The sequence below is a fragment of the Lissotriton helveticus genome, chromosome 1_2 (genome assembly GCF_964261635.1).
Source record: "Lissotriton helveticus chromosome 1_2, aLisHel1.1, whole genome shotgun sequence".
NCBI lineage: Eukaryota > Metazoa > Chordata > Amphibia > Caudata > Salamandridae > Lissotriton > Lissotriton helveticus.
The window spans coordinates 451168805-451181566 of NC_136058.1; the positions used below are offsets into that span (position 1 = coordinate 451168805).

General features: G+C 41.4%; 1 long non-coding RNA gene across 1 annotated transcript in view; it reads left to right on the forward strand.

Moving 5' to 3' along the window:
- Nucleotides 1-8996, forward strand: part of LOC144807705 (uncharacterized) — a 74828-nt gene extending 65832 nt beyond the window's left edge. Inside the window, exon 6 of the long non-coding RNA XR_013606388.1 lies at nucleotides 7894-8996. This is a non-coding gene — a long non-coding RNA (uncharacterized LOC144807705). The remainder of the gene's footprint in view (nucleotides 1-7893) is intronic.
- The last annotated feature ends 3766 nt before the right edge of the window (nucleotides 8997-12762 follow it).

Genomic DNA, 12762 nt, shown 5'->3' on the forward strand with positions numbered 1-12762 from the left:
AGCTTAGTTAGTTTATAGTCTTTTTTTTACAATAGTAATTATTTCACATTGTTACTGAATCTGCATGGCTAAACACTTAAGGTCCCAAAGGCGAGACCTATTGGCTATGACAATGCTTGTTATTGATTGAGTACATTGAACGGCACAACTTTTGATTAAGTCCTGAAGAATACCGCAAACACCTCTTCGGAGGGTTAATAGACTGAAACATGTTGACCTTTTATTGACTCTAACAGTGCATATATATTTCTCCCACAGTGTCCTGTTTTTAATCCTGGCCCAGGGGCGTACAAATAATGGAAACCCTATAGCAAGTTTTAACTTTCACTCTGCTGCCTCCACTACCCTGAGCTCATTATTGTGGTATTTAGTATACCTTTCTTTACAACAAAACATGCCTGAACTCCTCCCTCTCAGTGAGGGGGTTGTATCACTGTGCAAGGAGATTCCCAATAAAGAAGCATGCCAAATATGGTGGGTGAGGGAAATTGTCCTTTTAAAGGGATATTTCATTTTAGCTAGGTCTTCATTTGAAACAGTAATCGTCAGAGACCCAAGGGTTTCTTGATTGTGGTAGAAATGCATTTTTACCCCTTCATTGTACGTTTAAGCACAGACCATTGCATGAAATGTTGTGATCTATGTAGGGAAAATACTCTGTGCACTGACAAAATGTGTTACAATAACAGAAAGTTGATAATCGCATTTAATAACTTCTCAAACCTGGATTTATCTAGAAGAGAAGTCTGTTCATTCTAGCAGATTTTTGATACCACAAGGTATAAGAAATTAGGGGATCTTTATCCGATATCTTTATCAGTAAAGTATCTGAAATTATTGAACATAAACTTTTCCAAGTATTATTTCTAAAGATTAAGGAAGTTCTATTTTGGTCTTTTCTAAACTAACCCCAGTGCGTAGGACTACAATAACCACCTCTCACAAATCAATATTGTGCTTGTTTTAGTGAGAAAGCTAAATGATATAGGAGCAACCAGGAAATGGTGCCAGTATTTTTCTTAGGAAGCTTCAAGTTAGAGAGTGAAAACACTTTTTAGAATGCTCCAAAAATTGTGAGAAAGATATTTCAATATGTTTGACAAAAAGAATAGGGACATTTCATTACAATATTGAAATGGGAACTAACAGGAACAAATATTTACATGACATTACAAAAATATTAGAGACTAAATCTCAGCAATATAGGAAATACTGAGGCTCATGTACTAATAATCCATTTGGTAAAAAGTGGTTGCTTGTAGAGTCAGCACACTACTTTGTCTGTGATAGCTTTTAAATAAAGGCATTTTTTAATGCACCCTATTTTACTTTCAGATTCACAAATGTCCCCTTGGGCTACTACCTCCTGTTACTGTTTTTCAGTCCACATATGGTTTCAAAGCTCAATACATACCTTAACAATGTATTAAATATTCAGAAGGGAAACCATTAACATTCCCCTTCCAAATTCTGAATTGTTAAATGGGCTTAGTACATTTCATAAAGGGGTTTAGCATTTGCAAACTCTGTGAACTACTGAACCAGTAGATTTTTTTAACAATAAAACATGAGGCAATTTGTCTCAATTCCCTCCAAATTAAGTTTTCAAATATTGTTAGTTGAATTATAACTGGTGCATGTACCTATTTAGTGTTAGTGTTGCTTCAGATCAAATAAAAACCATCACACATAACTCTTACACAATACTTAAAGACAGAATTTCTGACATCCAGCGTTAATGTTTTGTTAAATATATTTGTAAATGTTGTCACTTAAACAGGAAAGCAGCTAAAGCAGTCTCTGGACATAAAATAGTATGTAATCATGATCTTTAGATGCATTTTCTGAGTTTCAGGAACAATGTGTGTCTCTGGGTTTACTCTAAACCACTATAATAAACATATTCAATGCTTTTAGATTTGATCTGTTTGTACTGGTTTCCATTGCAGACAATAATCTAGATTTACACCAAGGATCAATTCCACCCATGGCTTTTAAAATCTATTTATCATTGATCTTTTTTAGTGTTATCGCAACTAAAACTGTAATAGAACTGATCTGAGAGATGGACCTTCAAGTATTATGCTCAGTCAATTTATTGAACAAACTATGGAGTTAAAATCTGAATAGATTAGATACACAAGCATTGTCTGACCATTGTATTTTAAATCAATACATTACTTATCAGCACATTTTCTCTAAGTACAATTCAGTCATCTTCTATTTTTCACGGAGCTCTTGCTGGTCTGTTAGAACTCTTTCAAAAATATGACATTTAAATGTCCCAAAAATCAGGAATTCTAGTTTCAAGCCTGGTCAAACCTTAATGAATGCTACACCAAAAGATGCCCTTCTGTTCCTACATTTTATTGTGCACCATGATTCAGAAATGGCATGTTTTTGCTTTCGGAAGTAAAATTCGAAACATATTTATTGTTGTTGCCAGCCGAAACATTATCACTAATTGGGAAGATAACAACAAGTGGTCTTGTGATGCTTGCTGGAATGGGAAGTGTTTAATCAAAAAGTGGATGGAATTCAAGTTTAGGAGACAATTTTACTAAAGTGTATGGATTTTGTATATATTTCAAATTGTTGATCTCCAAAATGGCCTAAATAAATAAATTGAATTGAAATTCAAGTTTATCATTGTAATCCTATTGTTGGAAAAGATGTGATTTTGAACCCCATGAGGCGGTTCCTTTCCAGAAAGCATTCAGGTTGTAATCATGAGTCAATTAATGCTGAGGAGGTTAAAATATTCTAATTGAATTCTAATTACATATGAAATGTTCAATGTTCAATATATTTCTCTTAGTATTTTAATGTGAGGACTTTATTGTTTAAGGAAAATAATTAGTATTTGTTTTTCTATATGTAAAAAGCATTACATTAATGAAATCACTGTATCCTACCTTCTTTGTTTCCTTTCCTGTTCTTTATGAACGTTTCTATTGTTGAACTTTAAAGATTGCCCGAAATTAGGAAATGTGCTCTACATAACTTTGCTGTGTTACATTATGTTGATTTTTATGTACAACTATCGTCTCTTATGTGTATGGCAACTGATGTTCTGTTTTGCTTTAATAATCAGCTTATGTTTATTAGGTTTTATTATTCAATAAAATGTTTCAAACACAACAAATGGTAGTTGATATGTATTTACAACTGCATCATTTTTATTGTATGGGCACTTTCAAAGGGGCCAAAGATATGGTCTGCGGCTTGACGGAGTACCACATTGGCATCAGCAGGGAGAGGTTTGGGCAGGTGATTGGGGATACATGTAAACTTGGAAGTAGGGGGAACAACGCATGTCCATTGTGTGGACTGTGACTCCTGGAGTTATTGTGAGGGATACCATGCTATGAATCCCCTATTGATTATTAGCAACAAACTTTATTCGGTTTTATAAAAGAAAACCATAAAGTCATACATAAAATGATAAAACATCTTCCAAGTTACAGATTGACAAATATAATATGTCCAAGTTAATCAAAACACAAGATAAAAATTCATGAATTACAGTACAGAAGTTAATCGCAGCTTGACCTGAACAGTGACCCGTAAAAAGTTAAGCGTATGCAAAACAGTGTCATTAGAGCAGTTGTAAAAAGTTAAGAGCTGGTCTCACCCTCCTAAACCCCGCTTTTTTGAGAATGGGAATAATAAATAACTTTATGAAACACAGCATTAAAATTACAAAACATTAAAAAAGTGCATCATGTCCTGAGGAGACTCACTGTTGCAGCCACAGGGCATGAGGCACGAGGCCTCTGTGAGAGCCGCAAGGGTGTGCCAAGAGGTAATGGAAGAAGTTGAGCCGAAACTGGGTGAATAGAAAAAGATCATGGATGCTTTTAAGCCCTAGGAAATAAGGTTCGATGGTTGGTACAGTTTTGAACACAATGGGCCACATGCATCAATGTAGGATTTTGCATTTCCTAAATTGCGAAAATTAAGGAATCGCAATTTAGGAATTGCAAAATCCTATGCATCAAGAAATCCTAAAAGTTTTTAGGATTTCTTAATTTTCGGTATTTGCGATTCCTTAATTGCGAATCGCAATTAAGGAATGGCATCACATTGATTCCTATGGGCCTAGAGGCCCATAGGAATCAATGCCGTTTTGCACTTTTTTTTGGCGAATCCCATTTGTTTGATGCATTGCAAGGGTGCAGAGGGGGGTCCAAAGGACCCCCCCCTGCACTCCTGAAATGTATTTTAAAGTGCATGTTTCACACACACATGTCCTAAGGACATGTGTGTCTGTAACATGAAAGTTTAAAAAATGCAATTTTGAGCATTTTCATAACTTTTCGCAAATTACCACGAGGTTCAACCTCGTGGTAATTTGCACCCCCTAATTGCTAATTCGCTATTTGAAAAACAATCATGCATTGCTTTTAAGGAATCGCAAATTTGCGATTCCTTAAAAGCAATCGCATTTTTGGAAATCACTAAAAATAGCGATTTTCACAAAAATGTATGATGCATCCCAAAAACTTATTTAGGAATCGCCGAATTTACCGATTCGCACCGTTTGCACTTCCTAAATAGGTTGATGCATGTGGCCCAATGTACTTATGCACACTAGGCTTACACAGCTAATTTCCCTTTCTATCACAGCAGCTCATTCTTTAAAAAACATTCTTTGACCAGAGAAAGGTCTCTCTTACATATGCGCTCAGGGTTAGCAAATAGTTCCTACCTACCCTGGAGAGGCCAACTCTTATATACTGGAGCCATCGGATGCTTGAGACATGGTCAAGTGAAAGGCATTCCCGTAGGATGTCTTTGCTAAGTGTATTTTCTTAATTAGCCCAAATATTAAGCCACAAAGCTAGGGGATGGAAAACCAGTAAATCTGAGAGGAAAGGCATCCCCAACTCTACGTGCACAACATAAAACGGGGTGCTTTGTGGGACAGAAAGGGCCCATCGCAGGAAAGAGTTTTCAGCATTTTGCACTGCCCCTACCCCAATGTGGCCCCATATCTCACTCCCATAACTAACCTTTGAGATATATTTGTCTTCATATGTATTCAAAAGAGCCCCTACTGGCTTCCCTCCCACTCTGCTGGCAAAGTTAAAAACAGCTGAAAAAGCTTTCACTAGATCACCTTTCTTCCAAGTAAACAAAGGGCACCAACTCAAGGAATCGTCAAACACAACTCCCAAATAGGAGAAAACATTGGTCTTCGGTATTGACGAAAGTCCGAATTTAAAAGTGAACTGCTTAACTTTACGAGGTCCCACCTGCATAATGAACGACTTGAATGATTTAACAAAAGGTTCAAGTCATTCATAAAAAGGGCAAAAGAATTCAGAAGAAGTTTTAGGCCCCTAGCTGCCTTCGCCCAAGGACTGCATCGTCTGCGTATAGGAGGACTGGCAGGCTACGCTTGCCAACCTGAGGACAATCAGCATTTGTGGCCAAAAGGGTCTTCTCTAAGGAGTTAATATAGAGGTTAAAAAGAAAGGGTGCTAAAATGCACCCCTGACACACCCCTTTCTTGATGTCAAGCTGACTGGACACTTTCAGATCCTTTGAATAGCAGACAACCGCGGTTGAATCACGGTGAAGATCCAGCAGAAATAAAATGATGTTACTGTCTATGCCAATGGAGGACATCAGCTGCCACAGCTTGGACCTATTGACACAGTCGAATGCTGAGGACTGGTCCATGAAGGCTAGGTATATGGGGCTGGAACGAGCCACAATGTATTTGTTGAGAACCATGTACAGGTTTAAAACACTGTTCCACGGTGGAACTACCTGGGCGAAAGCTTTTTCGGATATCGGATAAAAAGTTGTTTTCATCAACCCAAGATACAAGTGTGTCAAGTACCATGTGGCCCATCACCTTCACCACAGAGTCCAGAAGAGACATGAACCTATAACAATAGGTACTGTACCGATATCCCTTTTTAAAATACCGGGACTATAATCGATAAAGCCCAAGAATCTGGGCGGCAACCTGGACTGCAGCATTGATAACAGCTGTGAGGACAGGCACCCAGGTTTCTACGTGGGTGATGTAGAGATATGGCGGGATCCCATCTGGCACGGGGGCCTTGTTTTTAAACAGACCCAGAATACCAGCTCTTACCTCTTGGGTGGTAAAAATAAGTTCCGACTTGCCTTCCACCCTTTCCTGCCCCTCAGTTGGCGGGGTATCCGACTGGAAGATACCCTCGAAATGATGTACTCAATTGTCCTCAGTGATATGGGCTTCCAGTAATTTAGCATTATTTCCAGATAGAAATGGGCTGTTAATAATGCACCAGAACTTTGAGCTATTACTCAGTGTACTCCAGGCCTCCATCTTCAGGGCCGACTCGTGAGTTGCTAGAGCAGCCTTATATGCTCTTCGTGACCTTTGAGCGCCATCCTATCTCGGGCCTTAACACCCAAGGCCTGTCTCAGGTTCCTGGAAGCCTGGGAACATGCCGAACCATCGATGATCGGGTGCTTACAGCCCCCACCCTTATGACAGTAGACATGGATACAAATGCACCCCGACAAGATGACAACCTATTAGGCAGATTCACAAAAGTCTTAACAAAATATAGAGTTTGTTCTTTGAAACCATGGTCGATCATTGTATTGATGTGTCCTGTGTGTTTTTTTGTCTTTTTTACCTGAGTTTTGGTGCTTTTTCGCTAGCATGTCATCATATATTTGACTACACGCTTCACAGTGACCCAAGTACTCTGAACTCACACCGCAAGTATCAATTTGTTGCTAGCAGACTCTTTTACAAATACATTTGTCCTGCTTTTATAAGTATAGTTTGTTTCACAGTTGTTTCATTTTTGACATGCCTGATCCCCCAGTTTCAGAATCCCAATCACAACAGGAGCTACTATAGTACCAGACTAACAGTGGTGCTTTTCTGCTCCTATCACTGGTTATTTCAGCAGGGTTACAGATATTAAATAAGATAGATAGATATTGGACTGCAGCCAGACTGCACAGCTCTCCAGCCCCATTTCTAAAGTGCACCTGGGAGGCCTGCTTAATATTCAAGTCCATATCCCTGTGCATGTTGAATAACGCAGTCTTGCTTTTCTAATTTGTGCCCTAGTTTGGTTATGTTTCATCGTGCACTAGAGGAGCAGAATGAAAATCTGGACAGGACCATAACCTGGTACTAAGGACTACATTTGCACTTAGTACTTGGAAACTTGCTGACTCTGTTGAGGATCTGAAACTCCCGCCATCCCACAAAGCAAGCCAAGAACATCAAAGCGACCAGCCGCTTTGAGTCCATTTGCCACCATCCACTTCACGCGCTCCGCAGGTCATAAACAGGACCATCTGCTCGTGAATCGGGATGCTGGCATGGTTACCCAGCCCCCCTCCCAGCGCTGCCTTTCCTCTGCCGGCTACTTTTCACCCTTTTCTTTTAGTGCTGACCTGCTGCCATATGCTAATCCGGGTTAAAGGTTTGTGATTAGGCGCTGTGAAATGATATTTAATCAGCTTTATTTACTTAAGTAACACACGTTTTCTCTGCCCCTTCCCCTCTCTGTGCCTGCTCGCTCTCTCGCCTCTATATCTCTCCCTCTCTCCTACTTCCTCGTGCCCTGTTTCCCCACCTTCATTCTCGATTGGCCCCTCCTCCCTTCTGTTCCTTTCATTTTTTTTCTACCTCCCTTTGTCCCTCTCATCCTCTCTCAACCTCATATTTCTCTAAACGTCTCCCCTCGTCCCTGTTTCTCTATCTTGTCACTCTACTCTCTTTCTATCCTTTCCCTCACTTTATTTGTGCATTTGTTTCTCCTCTGTCCACACTGCCTTCCCTTATCTGTTTTCTCTGCTCCTATTTCATTTCTCGCTTCTCCCGCCCCTGCTCTCCCTCCCTCTACCTGCCCCTTTCTGTTGCAGAAGAGGACACATCGTCCTTCCAGGTGAGATGCTGACCGATACCCAGAGTGTGTCTGCAGTGCCTGACCCCTGACCCGCTGTTCCTGGATGGAAGCTTCCAGTCCCGCGCCTGTGTATGTTCCACGGTTCTGCTCTGATTTTACATGTGATAAGAGTTTCCCAGTTCACAAGCGAAGGAGGGTGGTGCTACTGCTGGCACACACTACTGTCCCGTCTCGTAGCTGGCTCTCAGGGGCAGGTGCACTTTCCACTTCCACAATAAAAGCTTCACTGTGACCTTACAATTATTGTCCCCCATTCACCAAACTGCTGGTGGTGGCAGATGTGATATTACGCACCCTTTGACCTTTTCTGAAATCAGTGGGATCCATCCTGCCACAGCATCACTCAGCGCCACAGAATCACTCAGCACCACTGAATGCCACAGCACCCCTCAATGCCACAGCACCACTCATCGCCACAGAACCACTCAACACCACAGCACCACTCAACACCACAGCACCACCCAACGCCACAGCATCACTCAATGCCACAGCATCACTCAGCGCCACAGAATCACTCAGCACCACTGAATGCCACAGCACCCCTCAATGCCACAGCACCACTCAATGCCACAGCACCACCCAATGCCACAGCACCACTCAACAGCCCCACTCAACGCCACAGCACAACTCAGTGCACAGCATCCCTCAACGCCAAAGCATCACTGAATGCCACAGCATTACTCAATGCCACAGCATCACTTAATGCCACAGCATCACTCAACGCCACAGCATCACTCAGCACCACTCAACGCCACAGCATCACTCAGCACCACTGAATGCCACAGCATCACTCAGCACCACTGAATGCCACAGCATCACTCAGCCCAACTGAACGCCACAGCATCACTCAGCACCACTGAAGGCCACAGCATCACTCAGCACCACTGAAGGCAACAGCATCACTCAGCACCACTGAACGCCACAGCATCACTCTGTGCAACCATTCAATAACAACTGGTTCTAATATGTTCTCTCAATGCTTCAAGCTTTATTACAAATGTCACAAAAAGATGTTAATATTTCACTTCTGTTCTTGGATTTTCATCACAATAAAATACACTGAACATAATCTTCCCAAAAGTTATTTACACAAGTTTACGGTATCGCCATTATAAATTACAATACCTGTTATTTAAGTATTAATTATTTAAAAAAATAAAAGCCATTGTTATTTGTAATATTAATACATCTAAGTCATGTAAATACAACAAATATTGCATTACAAATGCTATAAGTGTCACGTTTGCGAAAGTTTAAACTATTGGCATTGTAAATGACAAAGCTATTAATTTCACTATTTTCAAAACCAACACATAAATAAAAAAAATGTCATTTACAATACCACTAGCTCAAACTTTCCTAATGCGAGACCTATTGCATTGCAAATGCTTGTTTTAAATATAACTTGTGATAGAAAAATATTTTTAAACCGATGTGTTATATCTATTTTGTGGCGCAATCCATAATGGCCTTGTTTAAGCAAAGGGATTATTTGGGTGAGCAGTATTTGATGCTGTCTTTGGAAATCAATGTGCAGTTGTTGTTTATTGCCACCATTGTAAAACTGATGCTTTTGGGGAACACTGGGCTATGGATATATTGTGCGATCAATGTACATTGAGGCTGTTCTGTATGCATAGAGTGCATCGATTGAGGCCACAATAGCTGGAAAGGCTTGGGATGAATTACCCAGTCCATCTAAGTTGTTCAAACGTAAGAGCGGGCGTGCTGGTGTTTCGGGGTAAGGCGGGTGCTGTGTGTGATTGTTTGCAGGCTTCTGATTACAGTCTTCAGCGGTTTGTAGAAAATGAATCTCTGGCTGTTTTGTGTCCATTGAAAATGCCCTTTGTATAATGTGCTACAGGTGGTTTGATTGAAGTTTTTCTGAAGTTTCCTATTACTATGCTATGCAGATGTATGCTATAATCAATCAGAAGACGCCACACTAGGCCTGGTGAAGCCCCCTCCGCCCAAGGGCTTCCAATGGCTCTGCAGGGCAAGGTGTGGCCATAGCTTCTAGCTGGGTTACACCATTTTAGATGCTGACTTGTGATACTCGGGAACTAAAAGGGCTAAAAGAAAATCCAAAGTAAAGCCCTCTGCATTGAAAAGCTGCACCGATAAATGGACCTTACCCCGGGCAGGGCAGGTAGTCACTAAATCCCAAATTAAAGGTCACTCAGGAAGGCTACTGTCATCTTAGCTGAGCTAGACTTACAACTACAAGGTTCTTAACTAATGCGAAGGCGGTTGGTGGCAGTCCATTCGTTGAGGCAATACGATAACAAGCATTGAAAATGCAATAGGTTTCGCCTTTTCTTAAGTTAAAGCCATTTGCTTTGCTAATGGTATTGTATAGCAAAGCAAGTAGCTTTAAGTTAATTAAAGGCTAGATCTATTGCATTTTATAATGCTTGTTTGGTAGGCTGTAGGTTCTTAGATCTGCCCTCAAAGTTGTTCCGCGGTGCCAGGCAGCAGCAGAGCCCTCGATGGGCAGAGCACACAGCTCCTGGGCTTGGCTCCCTCACGCCTCCCCCTTATCAGTTGACACAAGGATTTAAGACCTGGTAATGAAGGGCCTCTCTCTCCCCAAGAAAGCCGGTTTAAAAAGCCAAACTGCGCAGCAATGACATAGGGCTCGCTGAGAGGAGGGATGTGGCTGCCTCTTAATTGTGGCCTTTGGGAACCCACTTCCTCCAACCCCTCAGAGCAGATAATCAGGTAGAGTCAGCCCTGCGAGAGTCCGATATGAGGAGGGCGGTTCACTACTCGACAGCGTCACCGAGGCGCCGGAGAGCAGGTTCTCTAGGCACTAGTAGGCGCTGCTGCACACCCCGTGTTTTGGTGAGTAAAGCAGCAAGCCGTGTCAGCGGCCAGCAGTTTTAGTGTTTGTGTAGTGCCATGGTGTAGTGTAAACACTGTTCTCGAGATTCGCTTATTATGCTAACAAGCAGAAGCTTTACCATTTCATTCTGCTCTCCCACACGGAACAGCAGCTGGTCAGGCAACAGTAGCACAAGCTTCACACACACACACACACACACACACACACACACACATGACTGGCAGGCACCCTCTGGCAGAAGCAGTGCTGCACATACATGTGCTTTCACAAACAGACAGTAACACACACACACACATCAATATCAGAAAAAGCTTCACTCGCTCTCTCGCTCACTTACATTTGACATGTACAGTCAGGCAACAACAGCACACGCTTTATACACACATAGCAGGTACAGTACAGCAGATCATGCTTCATACACACTACATGTACACACAATCACAATTACATACACACATTATAAAAGGTACAGCTGTGCACGCAAGTCGGTCAGTTTAAGGAGGCAGTTGCCAGAACTTTTTTAATTTTGTGACCCCATGTCTAATTGCATGTCAAATAATTTTGTATTAAAGTGCACTCTTTTTAAACATTTTCACAGAGGGGACAACCCCCAAATCCCCTTTTGTTGACCAGGCTTGCTTGCTTTGCTTGGTTCCGATGTAACACTCAGCCCCAACTTCTACGCCTTACTACTTTCAAAAGTCACAAACCGCCACTACAATGCACCCCATTATGTTTAGGAATATGTGGTTGGTATGGCCATCAGTGGCATAACTAATTTAAAATCTGATACTTTACAAATCTCTTCCAATGATACGCATCCAAACACAGCCCATGGATAGAAATCCAAGGGCCTTCAAAAAAGAATGACATTAATAAGAACGTATTTTGGTGCAATTGTAAAGCTAGAAAATGTTAGATGGATGCTGTTAAGATAACGTATGGTACAAACAGACAACCAGAATGCGAGCAATGCGCGTGGCTGGCATTACAATGGCCAGGCCGGAAGCTGATTCTGATCCTTTGGATCACGCACATGCACGTTCTTTCCTGGAGTGTAGGGACCAGAAAGAGCAAAGTCCTATGAACACTCTAGAAAGCTTAAGACAAACCTCAAGGTGACTGTCTAGATGACTCCCCCCTGCACCCCACTCAAGAAGTGCTGAGGATACAGCTCTGTCCCCTTCAGCTTTGACACATGACCTATGACCCAATGTCACTGATCTGGTGTTTAAAAGACCGTAGTATTTTCCTCTGTTTACTTTCCTGTGTACCACCCTGTGGATTTAAAAAACTGCAACTACATGAGTTAAATAAATAACTAAGCTGCCCAGTTTATTTGCAAAACTGACCGATATGCTCACATATTCTTCGAAATACAGATACATTCATTGAAATACAGATATATTCATTAAAATACAGATATATTCATTGAAATACAGATATATTCATTGAACTACATATAATTAATTGAAATACAGAAATATTAATTGAAATACAGATATATTCTTTGTAATACAGACTGTCACTTCCAGTTGTCACCTTTCTGTAAATACTCTTACGTCCTTTACATCAGTGTTTGGAAGATGCTCATCTGAAGTGAAGCAATAAATACTTTTCCACAGCAGCAGCCAAGTGTGAGGCCCTGTATTTGAACTGTCTGGTGCTTAAAAACATTCATGTCTGTGACATCCGAAATCCCAGGTTTTTAAAGGTATAAATGCTTGTTTGTGTGAAATGTATTCACTGCAGGTACCTGGAAGCGGCGGTTCCGTCAGCGGCCAGCAGAGGGCGCTTCTTGTCTGCTGATGAATCTCACTGAGCTGCACATTGGATGAAAAGGAGAAGGGTTTCCTTTTCCGGGTCAGCGGCGGCAGAGACAGCACAAGCAGCGGTGGTGACATCACTTCCGGCCTCTCATGGTCTGTCCAGTCTGCTGCAGAGGAGAAAGGAGCCCTGTCTGGTGGGCAGTTACCGCTA